The 20879-nt window shown below is 43.0% G+C and overlaps 1 pseudogene; it reads left to right on the plus strand.

Moving 5' to 3' along the window:
* The window catches only part of LOC110534886, a 66664-nt pseudogene that overhangs the window by 17526 nt on the left and 28259 nt on the right, over window positions 1–20879 (plus strand).

Consider the following 20879-nt stretch of genomic DNA (forward strand, 5'->3'; position numbering starts at 1 on the left):
CTGGCCGTCCCTCTAAACTTTCAGCTCATACAAGGAGAAGACTGATCAGAGATGCAGCCAAGAGGCCCATGATCACTCTGGATGAACTGCAGAGATCTACAGCTGAGGTGGGAGACTGTCCATAGGACAACAATCAGTCGTATATTGCACAAATCTGGCCTTTATGGAAGAGTGGCAAGAAGAAAGCCATTTCTTAAAGATATCCATAAAAAGTGTTTGTTTAAAGTTTGCCACAAGCCACCTGGGAGACACACCAAACATGTGGAAGAAGGTGCTCTGGTTAGATGAAACCAAAATTGAACTTTTTGGCAACAATGCAAAACGTTATGTTTGGCGTAAAAGCAACACAGCTCATCACTCTGAATACACCATCCCCACTGTCAAACATGGTGGTGGCAGCATCATGGTTTGGGCCTGCTTTTCTTCAGCAGGGACAGGGAAGATGGTTCAAATTGATGGGAAGATGGATGGAGCCAAATACGGGACCATTCTGGAAGAAAACCTGATGGAGTCTGCAAAAGACCTGAGACTGGGACGGAGATTTGTCTTCCAACAAGACAATGATCCAAAACATAAAGCAAAATCTACAATGGAATGGTTCAAAAATAAACATATCCAGGTGTTAGAATGGCCAAGTCAAAGTCCAGACCTGAATCCAATCGAGAATCTGTGGAAAGAACTGAAAACTGCTGTTCACAAATGCTCTCCATCCAACCTCACTGAGCTCGAGCTGTTTGCAAGGAGGAATGGGAAAAAATGTCAATCTCTCGATGTGCAAAACTGATAGAGACATACCCCAAGCGACTTACAGCTGTAATCGCAGCAAAAGGTGGCGCTACAAAGTATTAACTTAAGGGGGCTGAATAATTTTGCACGCCCAATTTTTCAGTTTTTGCTTTGTTAAAAAAGTTTTAAATATCCAATAAATGTCGTTCCACTTCATGATTGTGTCCCACTTGTTGTTGATTCTTCACAAAAAAATACAGTTTTATATCTTTATGTTTGAAGCCTGAAATGTGGCAAAAGGTCACAAAGTTCAAGGGGGCCGAATACTTTCGCAAGGCACTGTATATCCTTCCTGTTTGGCCCTGTCCGGGGGATGTCATCGGATTGGGCCACAGTGTTTCCTGACCCCTCCTGTCTCAGCCTCCAGTATTTATGCTGCAGTAGTTTATGTGTCGGGGTGCTAGGGTCAGTTTGTTATATCTGGAGTACTGCTCCTGTCCTATCCGGTGTCCTGTGTGAATTTACGTAACTATGCTCTCTCTAATTCTCTCTCTTTCTTTCTCTCTCTCGGAGGACCTGAGCCCTAGGACCATGCCTCAGGACTACCTGACATGATGACTCCTTGCTATCCCCAGTCCACCTGGCTGTGCTGCTGCTCCAGTTTCAACTGTTCTGCCTGTGATTATTATTATTTGACCATGCTGGTCATTTATGAACATTTGAACATCTTGGCCATGTTCTGTTATAATCTCCACCCGGCACAGCCAGAAGAGGACTGGCCACCCCACACAGCCTGGTTCCTCTCTAGGTTTCTTCCTAGGTTTTGGTATTTCTAGGGAGTTTTTCCTAGCCACCGTGCTTCTACACCTGCATTGCTTGCTGTTTGGGGTTTTAGGCTGGCTTTCTGTACAGCACTTTGAGATATCAGCTGATGTACGAAGGGCTATATAAATAAATTTGATTTGATTTGAATATCAGCTAACCAACTTTATCAGGAGCTATTGTTTTGGAAGATATTGAATCAAATACTTCTCAGATACCGGAGCTTGTGAATTCAAATAGACTTTATTACAGAGAGTAACAAAGATGAGCAATTCCATAGAAGAACTGAATCTTCATTCTTAGTACTTGGCTTTTATACAGACAGTCTTAGCCTTACATAATGTTGTCACTCCACTTTACAAATCTTGCTGTTTTACTTAGTTTCCATTCTCTTATTGGCTCTATTCTATTGGTGGCATTACATGCATACTCCTACTGGTGCCTATCACTGATTAGCTAATGTTCCTGTCCAAAGATCTTCACAAGTTTAGGCCGATGTTGTCTATGTATGATTAATCCATGTGCGTGTCCAGTAGCCTTCACAAGATCAGATATGGCCCAGACCAGCCACGTCTTGCTGCTCTAACTTGCCTCATTAACACAGATTCTGCTTACGTTCTGTTTTTTACATGTCTAATAGTTGACTAGATATTGATCCAGCTTTGTACACTCACATGGGCTTCAGCCTTCATTCTGCTTACACATGTTTAATATTTAAACTTATATTGATTATTATTTCTACTTCAAAGAGAACATTATAGGTACTGAGAATCATCAGATGACTGGAAAATCTCCACCACTATCTCCAGTCTATTTGCAATGTGTTTACACAGTGGGAAATGCAGGAGTATTTTCTTTTAAGGCTATGGTCAGCTTGTCAAAACAGTTACAGATATGAACTTGAAACCACTGATCATGACAATGGGGTGAAACTCCTGAAACACAGTTGTGATTGTCCATTCCATAATGTCCATTTTACTTTGGCCTGTCATGTTTTTAGGATATGCTGTTTGTTAACATGACAGCTACTTTTCTATTTGATTGAGTGCCATTTAGGTTAGGCTATTTGATTGGAGAATCCGGCATGATGTAAAAAGTGTCCCTCATTACATTGTAATTCATTTTATCTCCAGCCTGTAGGCTACAGAAAAGGCCACATACTCTTTCTAACGTATCCTATATCTGCTACATGATTTATGCTGCATTATTTTTTTTGACTGAACGTTGATGCGTCTCCAACAGCACCAGGTGCGCTGGGAATAGACAAGCAAAATATTTTTCACCCCTGCCTTTGACAAAGTGGGCACTGCTTATCAAAGGGCGGCATCAGCGCTCACCTACAAAGCCCATATACCACCGGTTGAGAGAAATTGTAATTGTTTTTGGCAGAATTGTGTTAGGTTTTATGTGTTGTTGTTGGAGGTGCTTCTTGGTCAGTTTAGCTCAGAAAATGCCACCCTCGTCTATCTGCTGCCATAGGCGGTCTCCTAATCCTGCTTAATGACGTGACAAATAAACTCAAAATGGGGGAATATTTACAGGTTGCTCAGGAGGTAAAGAAAAACAGAGATGTGTAGAATAAATGTGGCTCGTTGTGGAAAATACTGGAGATCAAGAAAAAGAAGATGCGCAAGCGCTGCGTGCGTATTATGGGTGCCAAATAGGTGCAGTAGAGATGACAAAATCACTTTTCTGACCGTTTTGTATTACAGCAAAGACAAACAGTCGCAATCATTGGTGAATGCAATATCTGAAATGTAACGATTTATTGTTTAAGCTAATTATTAAAGACTCACTTTATTCTTTTTAAACTAAAATGTGTGATTGCATTTAAAATCACGAATTACTAGTTTCTTGTGTGATGACATGAACGAATGAATGATTGATTAAAACAGTAGCCTATAGAAGTATTGAAAGTAAGTTACGGTATTAAGACTAAACAGGATGTGCTCATTGGCCTACTGCTCAAAGGTGGTTATACAGGACTACTATACCAAGCCTACTAATGATGAAATGACTTATTATAAAAATAACAATAAGGAGATCAAGAAAAAGGAGCATTTATTAATATTTTCCAAACAATTTGGAACAGTGTAAACACTAAATAAATGAGAACTGCCTCTGGTATTATTTATAACGAAGAAAAAGTGTAAAGCTTTAATTGCAGCAAAGCAAAGATGATAAATACTGCCAAATTTGTGAAATTGTTTCTTGGTGCTCACTGAATCAGTAGGCTATTAAACAAACACTCCAACAGGCAACAGATATAGTATCTGTCTTATTTCTGTAGATGATTTATAAAGGCAGGCATATTTATTTATTTATTTTGTTGAATTTGACCCCTTTTTCTCCCCAATTTCGTGGTATCCAATTGTTTTAGTAGCTACTATCTTGTCTCATCGCTACAACTCGGGAGAGACGGAGGTTGAAAGTCATGCGTCCTCCGATACACAACCCAACCAAGCCGCACTGCTTCTTAACACAGCGCCATCCAACCCGGAAGCCAGCCGCACCAATGTGTTGGAGGAAACACCTGGCAACCTTGGTTAGCGCACACTGCACCCGGCCCGCCACAGGAGTCACTGGTGCTCGATGAGACAAGGATTTCCCTACCGGCCAAACCCTCCCTAACCCGGACGATGCTAGGCCAATTGTGCGTCGCCCCACGGACCTCCCGGTCGCGGCCGTTTACGACAGAGCCTGGGCGCAAATCCAGAGTCTCTGGTGGCACAGCTGGCGCCCTTAACCACTGCGCCACCCGGGAGGCCAGGCACATTTAACAGAGTATTGATTATAGACCTAATTAAGTTTGGGTTTCCTCTTTCCTCACTTTTCTTATACAATAAGGCAAGGGCTGTTTTCTCATCTCCTCATTTTGTTTCTGACTCAGGTATTGTTCTCAACACCTATGTGCTGGCTATTATGCACATAGCAACATGGTCTAAGAAAAGGCGCTTATTCAACAGCTCAATGATGTGTTTCAGAACCGTGGACAGCAACCGCAATCCAACGAGGGAGAAAGCGCATTTGTTATAAAATAATATTAAACCGTTGTTTAGGTAATATAACTATGTACAATTCCAGTAGCACATGTCTTAGACTGACTGTGCCATCCCCACGGCCTCCACAATGGATCAGTCCCCTCAGCTTGAATCAGACAGGTATCTTGTACATTGTTACTCACACACACACACACACACACACACACACACACACACACACACACACACACACACACACACACACACACACACACACACACACACACACACACACACACACACACACACACACAACTCTCACTGATACCTTGAAAGTGTCTTATATTCTCTCCTACAGCTCTCAACCCCCCTCCCTCTTTCTCTCTTGCCATCTCTCCGTTGCTCCCTCACTCCCTCCACCAGAGAAAGCATGAGAACACCTCAGTGTGGAGGATGCAGAGAGCAGCTCAGGGTACTCAGGTCTCAGGGAGTAGCACGTGGTGAAGGCCTCCACCCTGCTCCGACTCTACTGTGCACTGATGGGCATCGCAGGACTCAGGTAGGCAACACTGCAGAGAGGAGAGGACATCAGTAGGGATGGCGCTGATGGTCTCTTCTGATAGGTACTCTGTTTTATGAGTTATTTTCAAGAGGGGGGTGAGGAGTTATCTTAGTTTTGTTTGTGTGAGAATGTAATTGACTTTTGAAAGATGGTGTATGTAATGTTTGTGGGTGATTAACTTTAGGTGGCAATTTTGGGTGTTTTGTGAGATTTGAAGTAATGGTGGTGTGTGTGTGTCTTCCCCCATGGACAGGCCTACTGATGAGGAGGCAGAGCAGCTTCTCCAGCTGATGATCAGCAGGCCTCCGGCCACTCCAGCTAGGGTTCGCTTTGTCTCTCTGTCCTTCTGTAAACTACTAGCCTAACCCCACACTAGTCAGGTAGGATCATGTTACCACTACAACCAGCCTCCTACTCGTCCGTATCTCCTTATTCACCCCTTCCTACAGATGTTATTGGCTCTTTCTCAATTGTCCATACGCACTCTTCACTTCATTGCACTGATCTGAAAGAACTGACCAGGTAAAAGCCACCATTGGTTTTGCCTGTCAAATATTTTCCAATCAGTGCAGATGAAGAGGAGAAATGAGGAGAGGGTATATGTTTAAGCAGTTGAGTTAGTCATTGTATCCTATGCCAAGCAGTTGGCAGACAGGTTCTCGCTGGGCTAACAGAGCCAGGTTCAACAGGTAGCTTGTTTGGAAAGGTTCCTGATGTTACAGTAAGTGGTTTTTGACGGTGTTGTGTTCTCCTGCAGCACCCCTGGAGCAAGAGCAGCTGATGGTGATGTGGCTCAGCTGGATGATCAAAGAGGAGGAGGATTTTGAGAGGTGATTACGACTTGTCCTTATGTTTTTGTTTATCAAGCTCTCTTTCATGTTTCATCTGCTCCCCCAGTAACTGCGGAATGAGCAGTCTATCGCTGGTGGGGTAGGTTTCTCAAAAACATGTACATTCTATAACATGCAATATACATCGAAAATACAGATTTGGTTCAAATAAAGTTAATTTCTCCTTTAATGCTGCCTCGCAAAACACAGGTGTACTGTGCATGTTAATGCCCCATCTCCAGGTCTTGTTCTTCCCTCCCCTTCTCCTCTCTGCTCTGGTCTATTCTACTGGAGGGGAAAGGCAGAGGGCAGACAGCTCATCTAAAAATAAGAAAAAACGGGGCAGGGACGCGGGGTGGAATAGGGCAGGGCTAGGGAGGGATAGGGGAGTGGGGGGGACCAACCCGAGAGGCCCTGACAGGCTTTTAAAAATGTAATAAGCCCTTCATCGTCTGTGAGTTATTACTGCATCAGCCCAACTCCCTGTCTGTGTAAACGTGTGTCTCCTCTGTGTGCTGTGGACCCATCAGTGGGAAGGTAAATGAGTGTAGAGGGGGCACTGGGCCGGAGGAGGAGGGAGCAGGGCGTCTGTCATAGTTGGGTATAATCAGTTTATTAAAGTGCCATCCTCCTAAGATGCATTTTCAGCTGCCGGTTTAAATCTCTCTCCGCTGTATTTCTCTCTCTCTCTCTCTCTCTCTGTGTACAGTGCTGCGGGTGTCGCCGCTTCTTTCACAGAGATGCTATTACTGGTTGCCATGTATTTCCATAGCAACTAGCTCAGCGCCATCATCGAGCTGGTCTGCTCCACTTTGGGGATGAAGGTAAGGTGGAGTGATGGCGGAAGGTGGGGGGGATCTGAATTGCATACACCTCGTCTCCTTCTCAAAACCCATTGGATGAGAAAGCCAGAGGCCCCTCCCCTCTAGAGAGAGAGAGACTATATAGTACATCCTCCACTGCAGGAAGCGTACAAACTGAGACGGCTGCCTGCCAATACACTGACTGTTGATTTCAGTTATTTCAGCTGTCACTTCAGCTGTAATTTGATTGTTTTGAACTTAATTTCCCACCCAAGGCTGCCTAAGAATTTGATCCATTATGAATAGAGTAGAATTATTAAATACAAGGTTTTCATTGCTCTCAGGGGTTTTTCAATTGGGTACTAGCTGCAGTAAAAGCAGAGATGGTGGTAGTGGCACCTCTGCCAGCAGATCTCTCCCCAAGTAAAACCAGTCTAATTGATATCTGTGTAAATAATACCAGTCTAACTGATCTATGGGTAAATGCTCCCCTGCAGATTGCCATTAAACCAAGCTTTCTGAGCAAAATGAAGACCATCTTTACCCAGGAGATCTTCATTGAGCAGGTACTTCATATACACAGCCACATGTCCACAGTTAGCTTCATCTTTTTAGATGACATATTTCTTAAAGATGTACTGTATGTTTATTTGCGATACAGTGCAATATTATTTGATTTGTAATTTGTAATGAATTGGTTCTTTATCCATAGTATTGGCCAGGTGTATTGATATTCTATTGGTTTTTGTCCCGGTGGTCACTGCCCACGCTGTGAGGGTGGCGGTTACCAACAACCTGTGTGCCAACATCATAGGCTTCCTGCCCGTCACTGTATTTACCAGATGCTCCACAGCAGAGCCTTCACCAAGGGCAAAGTCTCCATCAAGGTAGGCCTTTCTCCAGTCTGTGGTTATGTTATTGGCCTCATTCCTTTTCTCTTCATTCATGGCTCCATCTACTGGCTATTTCCATTGAACAAGGGTCATGGCTTTGGTGAGCAGCACTGAGAATTCCACCTACTATGTTTTGAGACATGGGAATGAGAACTCACACCTGATCAATTGTTTTTTACTGGTGCTGGTCTCTTGGTACAATACCCTATACAACAAATACGTATCGATATACTAGGGATGTGCATCTTTCCCTTTCAAGGCGTATCTACACACATGAACTCCGATACGATACAGGAATGATACATTTTAGTTCAAAACGTTTCGATGCGGTTCAGTTTGATTAGAGAACGAATCAATGCGGACGATACGATTCAATGTACTAACATTTGTTGCATAATCACATTCATTTTCCATTCTAAATTAAAACCCCTGTCTGAGCTGGTGTGTGTGTGTGTGTGTGTGTGTGTGTGTGTGTGTGTGTGTGTGTGTGTGTGTGTGTGTGTGTGTGTGTGTGTGTGTGTGTGTGTGTGTATGTGTGTGTGTGTAAATTATTCATGTCTATGGTGTAGCATATGTAGCCTATATTTTTTTTGTCCCCCCACTTTGGTTCAGAAATCACTATCACCCACTAATTGTTGTCATTTTTGCAGATTAAGTGTTTGCACGAGTAAAGTGTCCATATTTATCGTTTACAAATTAGCTATGAAATACTGTCCAAATAGATCTATGTGGAAGGTGGATCCTTTTAAATATGCTATTGGACCATAAACAGATTTGGCTCATTTATTTATGTAGTCCAAATAATGATGATCAATGCTTTTTTGAAATATACACAGTGGAAGTCGGAAGTTTACATACACCTTAGACAAATACATTTAAACTCAGTTATTCACAATTCCTGACAATTACTCAGAGTAAAAATTCCCTTTCTTAGGTCAGTTAGGATCACCACTTTACTTTAAGAATGTGAAATGTATAATAATAATAGTAGAGAGAATGATTTCATCACATTCCCAGTGGGACAGAAGTTTACAAACACTCAATTTGTATTTGGTAGCATTGCCTTTAAATTGTTTAACTTGGGTCAAACATTTTGGGTAGTGTCATGACGTTGACCTCTGAGTATAGCAACCCCATCCCCCTCTCCCTGCTCCCCCCCTCGCCTCCTTCAACTAGGCTGCTGTGGTCAGAGGTCGTAAATTCCTGAGAAGACCTCATGGACACACAGTTATAGAGATGGAGACAAAGGAATTTTTCATGGAGACAAAGGAAATCCTTCCACCTCACGGAACTTGAGGTACGAACAAATTTCATGTTCCAGAGAAAGTGTAAAAGATCGGTGAAGAATCCAGCTACGAACTGGTCCGTTTGTCACAACTTGGGAAGCTCAAGAAAGACGGTGTGGCCACATTACCATAACATTGTTTATATAATAGCCTCAGATATGAGGTTTACATCTAATTTTTGTATACGATGAATGAGTGAGTATGATACTGTTTGTATAATTGTGTAATATGATTGTGGACTGTTTAATGAAGAAAATACAATTCCCAATTGGATTTGAACTAAATCAGAGGACCGCACCGACAGAATAAGAACAAGTCTTTGATATTGATTACTAGTCTGTAGCTAGGAATTTGGCATCATGGAACGCGAAGAACGACAACCACCGAAACATCCATTCAATAACGAATGTCACTTTGAACTATCCCCTCTAACCAAGACAGAGAGAGAGAGGGAGAGAGACGGACAATTCTACAAAATAAAAACTTTTCACCAGCGATCAAGACGACACTGAGCGTAAATATATATATTGATTGCAATTGTTCCCGAATGAGTGAGCGTTCATGGGTAAAGGATTAGCATTTTAATTGTTATAATTAACTAGTGACTAGTAGTGACTAGTAGTGTAGTGACTTCTTAGTCGACCCCCACTCCCCTTTTGTCAAACAAGCCGCCATGCCGGTTCAGCCCACTAGGGCACATTCTATCATTTCATGTAACCCATATTTACTGTTTGTTTATGCATTTCTGTGAATTACTTAGTTAGTAATAAATAAACGATTTAAGACTATTGATGTATGGATGACTCATAGTGAAGACTGGGTTCGTGCAGATAACCAACAATTTACGACGTTTGGAATGAGACTAACGTGAGGTAAAGTAAATTATTCATTAATTAGAAGACTAATTGATCAGATAAAATATCTGAAAAGTTATTTTAGGAAATGATAACTTTGTAATCTGAATATTTTTCCTTGGTGCATAGATTTCATAGTTAATTAGTTACATGATTAACCAGTTGATCGCATAGTAACTAATTACAGAGAATCTTTGATAAAAACTATCAGTCTTCAGTTAATGATAGTAAAGACACGACAGTAGCCTTCCACAAGCTCCTGACAGAGCTGGTGTAATTGAGTCAGGTTTGTAGGCCTCCTTGCTCTTACACGCTTTTTCAGTTCTGTCCACAAATCTTCTATGAAATTGAGGTAAGGGCTTTGTGATGGCCACTCTAATACCTTGACATTCTTGTCCTTAAGCCATTTTGCCACAACTTTGGTAGTATGCTTGGGGTCATTGTCCATTTGGAAGACCCATTTGCGACCAAGCTTTAACTCCTGAATAATGCAGAAAAATGTAGAAAAATGTATCTATGCTTTTGTTACTTCAAGGTTAGACTACTGCAATGCTCTACTTTCCAGCTACCCGGATAAAGCACTAAATATACTTCAGTTAGTGCTAAATACGGCTGCTAGAATCCTGACTAGAACCCAAAAAACTGATCATATTACTCCAGTGCTAGCCTCCCTACACTGGCTTCCTGTCAAGGCAAGGGCTGATTTCAAGGTTTTACTGCTAACCTACCAAGCATTACATGGGCTTGCTCCTACCTATCTCTCTGATTTGGTCCTGCCGTTCATACCTACACGTACGCTACGGTCACAAGACGCAGGCCTCCTAATTGTCCCTAGAATTTCTAAGCAAATAGCTGGAGGCAGGGCTTTCTCCTATAGAGCTCAATTTTTATGGAATGGTGGTTGAAGATATCCCTCTAGTGGTGTGGGGGCTGTGCTTTGGCAAAGTGGGTGGGGTTATATCCTTCCTGTTTGGCCCTGTCATCAGATGGGGCCACAGTGTCTCCTGATCCCTCCTGTCTCAGCCTCCAGTATTTATGCTGGAGTAGTTTGTGTCGGGGGGCTGGGGTCAGTTTGTTATATCTGTAGTACTTCTCCTGTCTTATCCGGTGTCCTGTGTGAATTTAAGTATGCTCTCTCTAATTCTCTCTTTCTCTCTTTCTTTCTCTGTCTCGGAGGACCTGAGCCCTAGGACCATGCCTCAGGCCTACCTGGCATGATGACTCCTTGCTGCCCCAGTCCACCTGGCCGTGCTGCTGCTCCAGTTTCAACTGTTCTGCTTGCGGCTATGGAATCCTGACCTGTTCACCGGACGTGCTACCTGTCCCAGACCTGCTGTTTTCAACTCTCTAGAGACAGCAGGAGTGGTAGAGATACTTTTAATGATCGGCTATGGGTTTCTGTACAGCACTTTGAGATATCAGCTGATGTACGAAGGGCTATATGAATACATTTGATTTGATTTGATTTTACTGATGTCTTGAAATGTTGCTTCAATATAGCCACCTAATTTTCCTCCTCATGATGCCATCTATTTTGTGAAGTGCATCAGTCCCTCCTGCAGCAAAGCACCCCCACGACATGATGCTGCCACCCCCGTGCTTCACGGTTGGGATGTTCTTCAGCTTGCAAGCCTCCCCCTTTTCCTCCAAACATAATGATAGTCATTATGGCCAAACATTTCTATTTTTGTTTCATCAGAGCAGAGGACATGTCTCCAAAAAGTACAATATTTTTCCCATGTGCAGTTGCAAACCGTAGTCTGGCTTTTTTATGACGGTATTGGAGCAGTGGATTCTTCTTTGCTGAGCGGCCTTTCAGGTTATGTCGATATAGGACTCTTTTTACCGTGGATATAGATACTTTTGTACCTGTTTCCTCCAGCATCTTCACAAGGTCCTTTGCTGCTGTTCTGGGATTGATTTGCACTTTTCGCACCAAAGTACGTTCATCTCTAGGAGACAGAACGCGTCTCCTTCCTGAGCCGTATGACGGCTGCATAGGCCCATGGTGTCTATACTTGCGTACTTTTCTTTGTATAGATGAACGTGGTACCTTCAGGCATTTGGAAATTGCTCCCAAGGATGAACCAGACTTGTGGAACTCTACAATTTATTTTGAGGTCTTGGCTGATTTCTTTTGATTTTCCCATGATGTCAAGCAGAGAGGCACTGAGTTTGAAGGTAGGCCTTGAAATACATCCACAGGTATACCTCCAATTGACTCAAATGATGTCAATTAGCCTTTCAGAAGCTTCTAAAGCCATGACATTATTTTCTGGAATTTTCCAAGCTGTTTAAAGGCACAGTCAACTTAGTGTATGTACACTTCTGACCCACTGGAATTGTGATACAGTGAATTGTAAGGGAAATAATCTGTCTGTAAACAATTGTTGGAAAAATGACTTGTGTCATGCACAAAGTAGATGTCCTAACCGACTTGCCAAAACTATAATTTGTCAACAAAACATTTGTGGAGTGGTTGAAAACAAGTTTTAATGACTCCAACCAAAGTGTATGTAAACTTCTGACTTCAACTGTACATAATCATTTGGTGGGAGATAATAATACGTTTTTAAGTTTCTCAATGGACTGTAAAGGAAATCTAACTACAAACTATCACCCTCATGCACTTAAGGAAATCACAAATATTAAGAATTTATTGGAACTCGTGGCTATATGGAGCCTGACCTAATGAGATATACATGGGGGGGGGGGGCTCATTTAAGCTAGTCGTCTTGACTACTATCTTATGTCATTCTCACTGGCACCAAAGGTTAGTGTTGATAGGGGACAGAATGCAGTCAAACCATCAAATAATTGCCATACATATTACTCTTACAGAATTTCCACGTGGGTGAGGATACTGGAAATGTGATCAAAGCCTACTGGATGACAACTTGTTTTTAACCTACTACATAACATTGGTACAGCAGGTCCCCTTATTGGATGACACATTCAAATGTGTCTCAAATGTGTCTTTAGAGGCTATTCAATTCAATACTCAAACAAAAACAATGTAGGTCAAAAGAGTTCATATTAACAAAGGAAATAGAGGGACTAACAGTACAGATAGATGGCAATAAAAACTCATTAGAGGCACATAATAAGTTAAAGGAAAAACAAAAAGAACTGGAGGAACTTATTCAAAAAAGTTCAATTGTAATATATTATAAAAAATAAAGTGAACTGGATGGAAAATAGGGAAAATGCACCAAATTAAGTTTTAATCTTCCACATATAAATGCTACCAAAAATAATTTACAGAAACTTACAAATAGAGGGAATGAGTCATCCATGATTCACCAAACAATATTTTTAAAATAGGAAGCAAAGTACTTTTAAGCACATGTTATCATTTCAGTCTCCTCCATCTCCACTAACTGAAGTTAATTGAAAGGTGTCACGCTCTGACCTTAGTTATTTTGTTATGTCTTTGTTTTAGTATGGTCAGGGTGTGAGTTGGAGTGGGTAGTCTATGTTCCTTTTTCTATGTTGTGGTTATGTGTTTGGCCTGCTATGGTTCTCAATCAGAGGCAGGTGTCATTCGTTGTCTCTGATTGAGAATCATACTTAGGTAGCCTTTTCCCACCTGTGTTTTGTGGATGATTATTTTTCCGTGTCAGTGTTTGTTCCTCACGGGACTGTTTCGTTCGTTCGTTCGTTTCTTCACGTTGTTATTTTGTATTTCAGTGTTAAGGCAAATAAACATAATTAACACGTACCATGCCCACTCCTCAGACTAGGAGGACGACAATCGTTACAGAATCACCCACCAACCAAGGACCAAGCAGCGTGGTATCGGGCAGCAGCGGGTTCTGGCCTCCTGGACATGGGAGGAGATTTTGGACGGAGAGGGACCCTGGGCACAGGCTGGGGAATATCTGGAGGCAGCCAAAGCAGAGCGGCGGCATTTTGAGGAGTTGGCATGGCAGCGCAACAGGGACGAGAGGCAGCACCAAAAATGTTTTGGGGGTGGCACACGGGGAGTGTGGCTAAGTCAGGTTGGAGACCTGAGCCAACTCCCTGTGCTTACCGTGGAGAGAGGTGGACCGGGCAGGCACCATTTTTGCCGTGAGGCGCACGGTGTCCCCAGTGCGCAGGCATAGCCCGGTGCGCTACATCGCAGCGCCTCATATCGGCCGGGCTAGAGTGGGCATCGAGCCAGTTGCTATGAAGCTGGCTCAGCGCTTCTGGTCTCCAGTGTGTCTCCTCGGCCCGGGGTATATGGCACCAGCCCTGTGCACGGTGTCCCTGGTTCGCCAGCACAGCCCAGTGCGGTCTGTCCCACTCCACCGCACTGGCCGGGCGACGGGGAGTATCCAGCCAGGAAAGGTTGTGCAGGCTCGGTGCTCGAGACCTCCAGAGCGCCTCCACGGTCCGGTCCATCCGGTGCCTCCTCGACGCACCAGGCCTCCGGTGGCAGCCCCACGCTCCAGGCTGTCTCTCCGTCTCCTTCCTCCAGGTGCTCCCTCCTGTCCGGCGCTGCCGGATTCTCTCTCCTGTCCGGCGCTGCCGGAGTCTCCCTCCTGTCCGGCGCTGCCGGAGTCTCCCTCCTGTCCGGCGCTGCCGGAGTCTCCCTCCTGTCCGGCGCTGCCGGAGTCTCCCTCCTGTCCGGCGCTGCCGGAGTCTCCCTCCAGTCGGGCGCTGCCGGAGTCTCCCTCCAGTCGGGCGCTGCCGGAGTCTCCCTCCAGTCGGGCGCTGCCGGAGTCTCCCTCCAGTCGGGCGCTGCCGGAGTCTCCCTCCAGTCGGGCGCTGCCGGAGTCTCCCTCCAGTCGGGCGCTGCCGGAGTCTCCCTCCAGTCGGGCGCTGCCGGAGTCTCCCTCCAGTCGGGCGCTGCCGGAGTCTCCCTCCAGTCGGGCGCTGCCGGAGCGCCCTTCACTCCGGCGCTGCCTGAATTGCCCTTCACTCCAGCGCTGCCGGAATCTTCCGCCTGTCCCGCGCTGCCGGAATCCCCCGTCCATTTGGGGCCTGCTGCTAGGGTCCCCAGTCGGGGGGTGGGTAGTCTATGTTCCTTTTTCTATGTTGTGGTTATGTGTCTGGCCTGGTATGGTTCTCAATCAGAGGCAGGTGTTGTTCGTTGTCTCTGATTGAGAATCATACTTAGGTAGCCTTTTCCCACCTGTGTTTTGTGGGTGATTATTTTTCAGTGTCAGTGTTTGTTCCACACGGGACTGTTTTGTTTGTTTCGTTTAGTTTATTCACATTGTTATTTTGTATTTCAGTGTTCAGGCAAATAAACACCATGAACATGTACCATGCTGCGCATTGGTCCGATATTTCCTACTCCTCCTCCTCAGAGGAGGATGACAATCTTTACAAAAGGATATTTTTTTCTATTAATAGTGTCAAATTAACAGCTGTTTAAAAAGGCCAAAATACAGAGGAGTAACTTCTTGACGCACTCAAAGCCTTTAAGTCAGAGAAAACACCAGGGGCCTCGTTTATAAACGTTGCGTAGGCACAAAAGAAGGCGTATGCCACTTTCTAAGCAAACTTTGGGATTTATAAAAAACTAACTTGACGGGAGAATGTGCGGTCCTCCAAGGACACTTTGACCCATATGTACGCACCTAAACTGGAGAAATGAGAAACTGCGACTCCGATGGCAGAAGGATAAAACTCGAGAAACGCTTTGAAATTGATACCATTGTGTAAAATAGATCGAAATGTTACCTCACGTATTATATATGAAGAGTTCCCTGGAGTGCACATAAAAATAAAAAAAAACACAAACATGATTTAGGACAATATATACAAATGGCGATATCTGTTTTTGCAAAAGAACCCCTCAAATATGTCGTACAGTTTAATCGGGAATCATATTTAATTGGATCTGTAATTCTTAAACAATACTTCCATCTTCTGAAATGTATTATTATAAATAAGGTGAACAGTAGGACAAATTACGCGTAAACTGATGTTTTCTATGCCTCAGTCAGGCAGACATGAGTGCGGTTTCATATATTGTTATCATGTTCGTTGCGCAGAACTGTCAATGTGATAATGGCCCTGTCATTGTCAGTTACAATCAGGGTAATCACCACACCTGAGGTGTTACGCAATTGGGTAGTTTTGACAATCAAATGGGTGGGTATAAAAAGGCATGCAATTACAATGCGTAATGACGCACTATGGCTGCTTTGGCACTGTTGGAAGATTTGGCAAATGGAAGAATTCGGGGAGAGCGAATTTTCAGAGACCAGCGAGATTTACTGGCCAATGATGAGTGGCTTATGAGCCAGTTCTCTTGGATCTCTGTGCTGTAGTGGGCCCAGTTTTACAGCGAAGCACCCGCAAAAACCAAGCCGTGCCTGTCCCACTTCAAGTCCTGGCAACCCTCGGATTTCTGTCAACCGGCACTTTTCAAAGATAATTGTCTGACAGGTCAGGGATCTCTCAGCCAACCTTTAGCCGTGTTATGCCAGACGTGTTAGGATATATAATTGGATTGATGCACCTCTACGTAAAGTTTCCTTACACCGTGGGTGAAAAGGCAAATAAAAAAAGTGCAATTTGCAGCAATGTCCGGTTTCCCAAATCTAATCGGTGCTATTGACTGCACTCATGTTGCTATAAGGGCACCTAGTGAGAATAAATTTGCATTCACTAACCGAAGCATTATCATTCCATTAATGTCCAAATCATATGTGATGCGGACATGGTACTGACTAATGTAGTGGCTCGGTGGCCTGGTTCAACCCATTCATATGGAGAAACAGCAGTGTTGGGCGCAGACTTGAAGCCGGAGCTGTGCGTGATGACTGGCTTCTAGGTACGGATGAGTAATGTAGAAATTCTAAATCGATTGCAGTTTTTCTCTGTTGCAGTGCCTAACTCATTCACTAACCTTGCAGGTGACAGTGGATATCCCCTCAAGCGGTGGCCACTCACCCCTTTCGCCAACCCACAGAGCGCAGAGGAGAGGAACCTCAATGTGCGCCGTTGCCAGTTACGCGCTGTTGTGGAGTGCACCATCGGGCTTCTGAAGGGCAGATGTGACTGCCTCCACTCCTCAGGCGGAAACCTTTTCATACAAGCCTGAAAACGTCTGCGACGTTGTGAGAGCATGTGCTGTGCGACATAATATGGCACAGCTAAGGAATGTGGCTTTACCCGCTGACGCTGTTGGTTGTGTTGACCCCGACCCCTATCCCCAGGCGTTTGAACCAAACGCAGCTGCCGTGTGCCAGCGTGTGGATGTGATGCGTAACTTGTAAGAACACAAGGAATGGAAACAAATAACATGATTTATTGAGTAATTATTTCAATGGACAGCTTATGTCACACAACATTTCTTATTTCCTTCAACTCCTTGGCAACCTCATTAATAGCGTCAATTGTGTCTCTTTGCGATTGCAGGACACGACCGCTGGAGTGTTGTCACGCACGAGGTGCAGTGGAGACGCCAGGGCTGGGTGCACTCAGCTCTTGCTTAGCTGCAGCACCACCGACCCCACTGGAACACTCAGCGACTAAAAACAATAGAAAATGTCACTTTTGTTTGTGTAAGTAAATGTTTAAACACAACTTGAATGCATTTGGTTTACTCTTTTCAAATGAGGGTATACTAATTACATACCTGGATCATCCAGTGTGTCTTGCATGTCCATGCCCCCCTCCACCTCCTTCACTACTCCACTCAGGAGGGATTCCCCTATAATACCGGCAAGTGGCTCATCAAGGGGGTTAAGCTCCAGTGTCCCCTTTCCCCCGTCTGTGGCACAATCACTTTGTCTAAGGTCCAGCTAAAAAAAACTTGGTCCTTCACACTTCAGTGTTATGATGCGCAAATTCTAGCAAAATGCATAGTGCATACAATTATAAAGGTATTGTCAGGTATTATTAATCTTAACCAGACATGGACGATACATTAGAGATAATATAAAACAAGTACTGGAAACAGTGGAACACTATGAACAATCTGGGAAAAGGCCTTTGATAAAGTATGACTAGTGTCATGAGGTTGCCCTCTTTAGGTACAGCAAGCCCTAACCCCCTCTCCCTGCCCCCCCTTGCCTCCTTCAACTTGGCTGCTGTGGTCAGAGAGAGGTCGTAAATTCATGAGGATCTCCTCATGGCCACACAGTATAGAGATAGAGTGAAGTTTCATAGAGAACAAAGGAATTTCTTCCACCTCACAGAACTTGAGGTCCGAACATCGTTTACGTTCCGGAGAAGGTATAAAAGATCGGTGAAGAATCCAGCTACGAACTGGTCCGTTTGTTACAACTTGGGGAAGCTCATGGGAGATGGTGCGGCCACATTACCATAACACTGTTTATATAATAGCCTCAGATATGAGGTTTACATCTACTTGTTGTATAAGATGAATGAGTGAGGATGATACTGTTTGTAAAATTGTGTAATGTGATTTTGGAATGTTTAACTTGTTATGGCTGAGATCCCCTTACCAGGAGCGATATAACAACAACCAGTGATAGTACAGGGTGCCATATTCAAAAGAACAGAAATCTCATAATTAAAATTCCTCAAACATACATGTATCTTATATCGTTTTCAAGGTAGTCTTGTTGTTTATCCCACCACAGTGTCCGATTTCAAATAGGATTTACGGTGAAAGCATCACAAACGATTATGTTAGCTTACCAACAACTCAGTAAAATACACAGCCAATTTTACCAGCCAAAGAGAGAGAGAGAAAAGGCATATATAGGGATAAAATGAATCACTAACCTTTGATAATCTTCATCAGATGACACTTATAGGACTTCATGTTACACAATACATGCATGTTTTGTTTGATAAAGTTCATATTTATATCAGAAAATCTGAGTTTACATTGGGGCATTACATTCACTAGTTCCAAAAACATCTAGAGATTTTGCATAGCCACATCGTTTCAACAGAAATACTCATCATAAATGTAGATGATAATACAAGTTATACAAGTGGAATTATAGACATACCTCTCCTTAATGCAACTGCTGTGTCACATTTAAAAAAAAGTTTATGGAAAAAGCAACCCATGCAATAATCTGAGACAGAGCTCAGAACAGTAGCCAAATTAGCCGCCATGTTGGAGTCAACAGAAACCAGAAAATACATGATAAATGTTTCCTTACCTTTGATGAACTTCATCAGAATGCAGTCCTAGGAATCCCAGGTCCCCAATAAATGCTTGATTTGTTCAATAATGTCCGTTATTTATGTCCAATTAGCTACTTTTGTTAGCGCGTTTGGTAAACAATTCCAAAGTCACAAAGTGTGTCCACTATAACGTGACGAAATGTCCAAAAGTTCCATAAGTCAGTAGAAACATGTCAAACGATGTATTGAATCAATCTTAAGAATGTTGTTAACATACATCTTGAATAACGTTCCAACCGGAGAATTACATTGACTTCAAATGAGCGATGGAACGGAGCTGCCTCTCACGTGAAAGCGCGTGGTCACCTCATGGCAGTGGTTACCCCCTTCACATTAGAGTCATCAGACAAAGTTCTATTGACTGTTGACATCTAGTGGAAGCTGTAGGAAGTGACAACTCATCAATATCTCGCTGTAATGTCAATGGGAGCTTGTTTGAAAATCTACCAGCCTCAGAAAAAATTCAAACAGGAAGTGGAACTTCTCAGGTTTTTGCCTGCCGTATGAGTTCTGTTATACTCACAGACATAATTCAAACAGTTTTAGAAACTTCAGATTGTTTTCTATCCAATACTAATAATAATATGCATATATTAGCAACTATGACTGAAGAGCAGGCCGTTTACTCTGGGCACCTTTTCACCCAAGCTACTCAATACTGCCTCTGCAGCCATAAAAAGTTAATGAAGGAAACTCCAATTCCCTTTTGAGTTGAACTAAATCAGAGGACCCCCCATGAGCCCAGTTAGGGTCAGGCATCCTGGGACAGCCCCTTTTCTGCAATTCCGAATAAAACCCTACTTTGAGAAATTCTAAGTAGACCATGTTTCTCTCAATCCCCGGAGGACAAAGGTTAAACTCTTAGACTATCGATACCGACAGAATAAGAACAAGTCTTTGATATTAATTACTAGTCTGCAGTTAGGAATTCGGTATCATTGAACGCGAAGAACGACAACCGCCGAAACATCCATTCTATAACGAAATGAATTAATGTCACTCTGAACGATCAGAGAGAGAGAGAGAAAAAACTCTCCAACAGAAACTAACTTTTCAACAGCGATCATGACGACACACTGAGCGTAAATATATATATTGATTGCAATTGTTCCCGAATGAGTGAGTGCTCATGTGCAAAGGATTAGCATTTCAATTCTTATTATTATTAACTCTGTAGTGACTTCTCAGTCGACCACCACTTCCCTTTTGGCTAATAAGCCGCCATGCCTGTTTAGCCCACTAGGGCACATTCCCCTATCATTTCTTGTAACCATATTTACTTTGTTTGTTTGTGAATGCACTTCTGTGATTGTTTAGTTAGTTAATAAATAAATGATTTAAGACAATGTATGAATGGATGACTCATAGTGGAGACTGGGTTCATGCAGATAACCAACAATTTACGACGTTTGGAATGAGACTAATGTGAGGTAAAGTAAATAATTAATTAATTCTAAGACTAATTGATCAGACACAAATGCTTGGATTGCTTTCATTGTAAAGCATAATTTCAAAATCTGAGACGACAGGTGGATTAACAAAAGGCTACTGTGTTTTGCAATATTGCACTTGTGATTTCATGAATATGAATATTTCTTAGTAATATTATTTGATTGTTGCACTATGCTATTCAGCGGTTGCTGACGAAAATGATCCCGCTAACGGGATGGGTAGCGTCAAGAAGTTAATGAAGTTTTATGTTAAAAACATCCTAAAGATTGATTCCATACTTAGTTTGGCATGTTTCTACGGGCTGTAACGGACCTTTTTTAACTTTTCATCTGACGTTCGGACGCAATAAAATGTAAATGAATGACTTAAAAATCATACAAGTTTTTTGTTTTAGATTCCGTCTCTCACAGTTGAAGTGTACCTGTGATAAAATTTACAGACCTATACATGCTTTGTAAGTAAGAAAACCTGCAAAATCGGCAGTGTATCAAATACTTGTTCTCCCCACTGTATATGAACTTTATCAAACAAAACACACATGTATTGTGTAACATGAAGTCCT

The sequence above is a fragment of the Oncorhynchus mykiss genome, chromosome 10 (assembly GCF_013265735.2).
Source record: "Oncorhynchus mykiss isolate Arlee chromosome 10, USDA_OmykA_1.1, whole genome shotgun sequence".
Lineage (NCBI taxonomy): Eukaryota > Metazoa > Chordata > Actinopteri > Salmoniformes > Salmonidae > Oncorhynchus > Oncorhynchus mykiss.